Raw genomic sequence first — 5,383 nt, 5'->3', positions numbered from 1 at the left:
GCTGCGGGAGAACAAGTAACACTCTTCTTGATATTTTCATAAGAAAGAAATCTAACATTGGAAGGGATAACCGAGTTTGGAATAGCTAAGCTCTGTAGTTCCCCCATCGTGAATCCAGCTCGGAAGCGAGAAGTGACTTCTTGATCCTCCTCCATGGCATCTATCCTCATCAAATCAGCCTCCATCTCTTCCTCCGTTGCTGGCCCAAAGTGGTCAGCATCGCTGTTTGTCCTTGGTCTCGATGCCGGATGAGACACCCGGCTCTCCCCGACTGACTCTTGAGAAGACATCTTGCTCTAATCTGCAGCGGCAATAGCTCGAAACAAGAACAGAGAATATTTGCGTGATACAGGAGTCAAAACCTCCAGGAGATTATATAATGAATTTTTACCGACCAAAATATGTACCGTGCAAGAAAACGGAGTCCGGAGGGCGCACGAGGTGCCCACGAGGCAGGGGGGCGCGCCCTCCACCCTCGTGGAGCCCTCGTGTCCTTCCTGGACTGCTTCTTATTTTTCTATTTTTCTAAATATTCCAAACGGAGAAATATTGCCATAAAAACTGTTTTGGAGTCGGTTTACATGCCGTACCACATACCTATTCCTTTTCGGAGTCTGAAACGTTCCGGAAAGTGTCCCTTATGTATTCCTCCGGGATTACGGTTTCAATAACATTGGTTTCAACATTTGTGGGATTACCTGAGATATAATGTTTGATTCTTTGACCGTTCACCACCTTCGGATGTGTGCCTTCAAAGTTGTTGATTTTTATGGCACCGGAACGATAGACCTCCTCGATAACGTAAGGGCCTTCCCATTTAGAAAGAAGTTTTCCTGCAAAAAATCTTAAACGAGAGTTGTATAGCAATACATAGTCACCTACATTAAACTCACGCTTTTGTATCCTTTTGTCATGCCATCTTTTAACTTTTTCTTTAAACAATTTGGCATTCTCATAAGCTTGGGTTCTCCATTCATCAAGTGAGCTAATGTCAAATAACCTCTTCTCACCGGCAAGTTTGAAATCATAATTGAGTTCTTCAATAGCCCAATATGCCTTATGTTCTATTTCGAGAGGTAAGTGACGTGCTTTTCCATAAACCATTTTATACGGAGACATACCCATAGGATTTTTATATGCAGTTCTATAGGCCCATAATGCATCATCAAGTTTCTTGGACCAATTCTTTCTAGATCTATTAACAGTCTTTTGCAAAATTAACTTGAGCTCTCTGTTGCTCAATTCTACTTGACCACTAGACTCTGGGTGATAAGGAGATGCAATTCTATGATTAACATCATTTAGCAAGCATTTTACGAAAAGCACCATGAATAAAATGTGAACCACCATCAGTCATTAAATATCTAGGGACTCCAAACCTCGGGAAAATAACTTCTTTAAGCATTTTAATAGAAGTGTTATGATCAACACTACTAGTTGGAATAGCTTCTATCCACTTAGTAACGTAATCAACAACAACTAAAATATGTGTATATCCATGTAACGCCCACGATGCGGCTATATCTCCCACATGTCGAGGCACGACTTAGAGGCATAACCGCATTGTGGTTTTGTCGCAAGAAGGGTCATCTTCACACAATCCCATGTAATGAACAAGAATGGGATAAAGAGTTGGCTTACAATCGCCACTTCACACAATACATGAATAAATCATACATCAATCAGAGATACACACATAGGTCTGACTACGGAACCAAAATAAAAGAAGACAAACCAACTGCTAGATCCCTGATCGTCCCAACTGGGCACCACTACTGATCAATAAAAAAAACAACACAACGGACAAGATCTTCATCGAGCTCCCACTTGAGCTCAGTTGCGTCATCTGCACTGGCATCGTCGGCACCTGCAACTGTTTGGAAGTATCTGTGAGTCACGAGGACTCAGCAATCTCACACCCGCGAGATCAAGACTATTTAAGCTTATAGGAAAGGATGGTGTAATAAGGTGGAGCTGCAGCAAGCACTAGCATATATGGTGGCTAACATACGCAAATGAGAGCGAGAAGAGAAGCAACGGAACGGTCGTGAACTAGCAATGATCAAGAAGTGATCCTGAACTCCTACTTACGTCAAACATAACCCAGAATCCGTGTTCACTTCCCGGACTTCGCCGAGAAGAGACCATCACGGCTACACACGCGGTTGATGCGTTTTAAATAAGGTCAAGTGTCAAGTTCTCTACAACCGGACATTAACAAATTCCCATCTGCCTCATAACCACGGGCACGGCTTTCGAAAGATAATACCCTGCAGGGGTGTCCCAACTTAGCCCATTATAAGCTCTCACGGTCAACGAAGGATATTCCTTCTCCCGGGAAGACCCGATCAGTCTCGGAATCCCGGTTACAAGACATTTCGACAATGGTAAAACAAGACCAGCAAAGCCGCCCGAATGTGCCGACAAAGCCCGATGGGAGCTGCACATATCTCGTTCTCAGGGCACACTGGATGAGCCAGACGTCGGGTTGGCATAGACCCTGGTTGCCCAGGGGGCGCCGGACATCGCTCGGTTTGGACCAGCACTCGAAGGAGAACTGGCCCGGGGGGGTAAATAAAGATGACCCTTGAGTCTGCAGAACCCAAGGGAAAAAGGCTTAGGTAGGCGAATGGTAAAACCAAAGTTGGGCCTTGCTGGAGGAGTTTTATTCAAGGCGAACTGTCAAGGGGGTCCCATAAATCACCCGACCGCGTAAGGAACGCAAAATCAAGGAACATAACACCGGTATGACGGAAACTAGGGCGGCAAGAGTGGAACAAAACACCAGGCATAAGGCCGAGCCTTCCACCCTTTACCAAGTATATAGATGCATTAATTAAATAAGAGATATTGTGATATCCCAACATAAACATAATCCAACATGGAGCAATCTTCATCTTCACCTGCAACTAGCAACGCTATACGAGGGGCTGAGCAAAAGCGGTAACATAGCCAAACAACGGTTTGCTAGGAAGGGTGACAAAGGTTAGAGGTTCATGGCAATTTGGGAGGCTTGATCAGCAAGTGGTAGGTAGCGCGGCATAGCAATAGAGCGAACAACTAGCAAGCAAAGATAGAAGTGATTTCGAGGGTATGGTCATCTTGCCTGAGATCCCGCAAGGAAGAAGAACGAGTCCATGAAGAAGACAAACGGACGTAGTCGAACGAATCCTCACAACTCCGGAACGAAACCGAAGCTAACGAGAGAAGCAACCCGGAAAGAAACAAACAACATAGTAAACAACCACCACATAAACATGGCATGATGCACAATCAAGTATGATGCATGTCCGGTTTAATGAGGCGTGGCATGGCAAAGTGCATAAACGAAACTACAAGTTAAGTGGAGCTCAATATGCAACGAGTTGCATATTGACGAAACACCACCTTTACTTATTTAGTTCTCTCTCAGTTATAAACCCAACAATATTAAATGTAGTTAAACATGGCAAAAGGTGAAGCATAACAAAACTAACTATTTAGGCAAGTTTAAATGAGGCCGGAACAACGAACAACAATTCCGGAAAATCCTCATGTCCATATTTTGGGATTGGTACTGTTCTGCCATAAACGCAATTTTAATGTTGTTAAACAGCAAAATGAAGTGCACCATGATAAACTAGGCATTTTTCTACCCCAATTACATATAAAGTTTATTAAAATCCGAGTTACGGTTATTTAGTTATGAAATAGATCATTTTAACATGGCATTTATGCAAAATTAAACAAACAGCAATTTAAACATTTTTAACATGGTTGAAAGTGGCAAATTAATAATCTACACAAAATTCTAAGCATTTTACATATATAAATTATTTTAATCCGATGCACGGTTTATTAGTTATTAAATGTATGAAGAACAGGGGGTTTTCTGTAAAACTGTAAACTCCTGGATAATGTCTAAATTCACAGCACGGGAAAAAAAATACTGTGGGCCGAAAACTGGAGGGGCTGGTGGCTGCTCACATGGGCCAAGGCCCAACTCGGTGTGGAGGGTGCTGGCTGGGCCAGATCTGGAGTCCAGCAGGTGACCCACGCGCGAGGCGGGCGCAGTCAACGCACGGTCGAGCGCTGCAGTCGCCTCCTCTCGAACAGAGGCAGAAGACAGGGGCGATGCAGGGGAAGCAGAGGCGCAAAACTTGGGGGCGAGCGCTCCGGCGAGTGACTTGGCGAAGGCAGCGGCGAGGAGAAGGACTCCGGCGAGGACAGGCGCGAGCTCGGGCTACAGCTCGACGAGACTTGGATCTCGGAGCAGCGGGGCGGCGGCCCTCCATGGCGTCGGGCAGGGAGGCGGGGAACCGAGCCGATACGGCCGGAGTTGAGGCGGGGTGTGGGGCGAAGGAGAGGTTCAGGAAAGGGGAGCAACGCGGTGCGCGAGATGAAGACGAGCAGGGGCGACGAGGTTGAGGGGACGCGCGCACGGGAGGAGAGGAGGAGGGCGACGGCGAGGCTGCTGTTGCTATCGCCGGCGGCGGAACTTGGGGCACCGGAGGTGGGGACGGGGCCCTGCTGACAGGATCCGGCTGGGAACGGGCAAGGGTGGCAGAGGAGGAGCTCTGCTCCGGCGAGCTGGTTACGAGGCGGTCGGGGCGCTCTTCTCCTGGCGCCATGGATGAGAACTCCTACGGAACAGAGACAAAAGAGAGAGAAAAATGAGGGGGAGAGAGAGCTGAAGGAAGGCAGAGGTAGAAGGAAGGGAAGGGGCGGCGTTGTACTCATCTGCGGCGTTCGGAGCTGCTGGTGGACGAGGATGGAGCGGGAGGCAGACGCGGCAGGCAGGGATCGAGGGGATCCACAGGAGGACGAGCACGGGAGGCAGCTCGCGTTCCTGGGATAGGTGGCTTGGCGCGGGATGCTGGTTCGGTCAGCCGGCGGCGGGGCTGCAATTGCTGTTCGCCGGAGACGAGGCGAGGTGGAGGAGCACGGGGAGAAGGGGAGAAGGGGCTCGGGCTCCTGTTGGTGGGTGGAGGAAAACGAGGAGAAGAGGATCCCGAGGGGATTTGGTAGAGTGGCGGCGTGGCTGGGAGGATGGGACTGGGGAGGATCCCTAGAAAATAGGGTTTGGTCTGATTATATAGTAGGTAGATTAGTTTAGGGGCTACTCGGGCCCTCCGATTATAATCGGGCGGTCGAGAATAAGTAGGCTAGAGCGTCCAACAAAGAAAACGGTGATGTTTTGTAGATGTTAGGGGATGATCCGGACCCAACGGTAACGAAAGTCCAGTTCGGGTTCGGAACAAATTTCGGACGCACGCGAGGGGGCGAAGCACTGTGCAAAGAGGGACTCCGGTTTAAGCAAGAGGGAAAACGAAGAACAAGGTTGGTCTCGGAAGGGTCAGCGGAAGCAAGGGGGGCGCGGCCACTACGAGGGGATGCAAGTTTT

At 48.2% G+C, this 5,383-nt stretch overlaps 1 long non-coding RNA gene across 1 annotated transcript; it reads right to left on the bottom strand.

The window, feature by feature from the left end:
* Positions 1-1,591: 1,591 nt before the first annotated feature.
* LOC141023403 (uncharacterized) lies at positions 1,592-5,048 on the bottom strand. The gene is made up of 3 exons (XR_012184710.1): positions 3,967-5,048; positions 3,107-3,197; positions 1,592-1,873 (listed from the first exon to the last, which is right to left on the bottom strand). It is a non-coding gene; the product is annotated as an uncharacterized lncRNA (long non-coding RNA).
* Positions 5,049-5,383: the final 335 nt, after the last annotated feature.

This window comes from Aegilops tauschii, chromosome 5 (genome assembly GCF_002575655.3).
Source record: "Aegilops tauschii subsp. strangulata cultivar AL8/78 chromosome 5, Aet v6.0, whole genome shotgun sequence".
Lineage (NCBI taxonomy): Eukaryota > Viridiplantae > Streptophyta > Magnoliopsida > Poales > Poaceae > Aegilops > Aegilops tauschii.
Note: the sequence above shows the minus strand (reverse complement) of the source record. Positions and strands in the feature narration are given on the sequence as shown.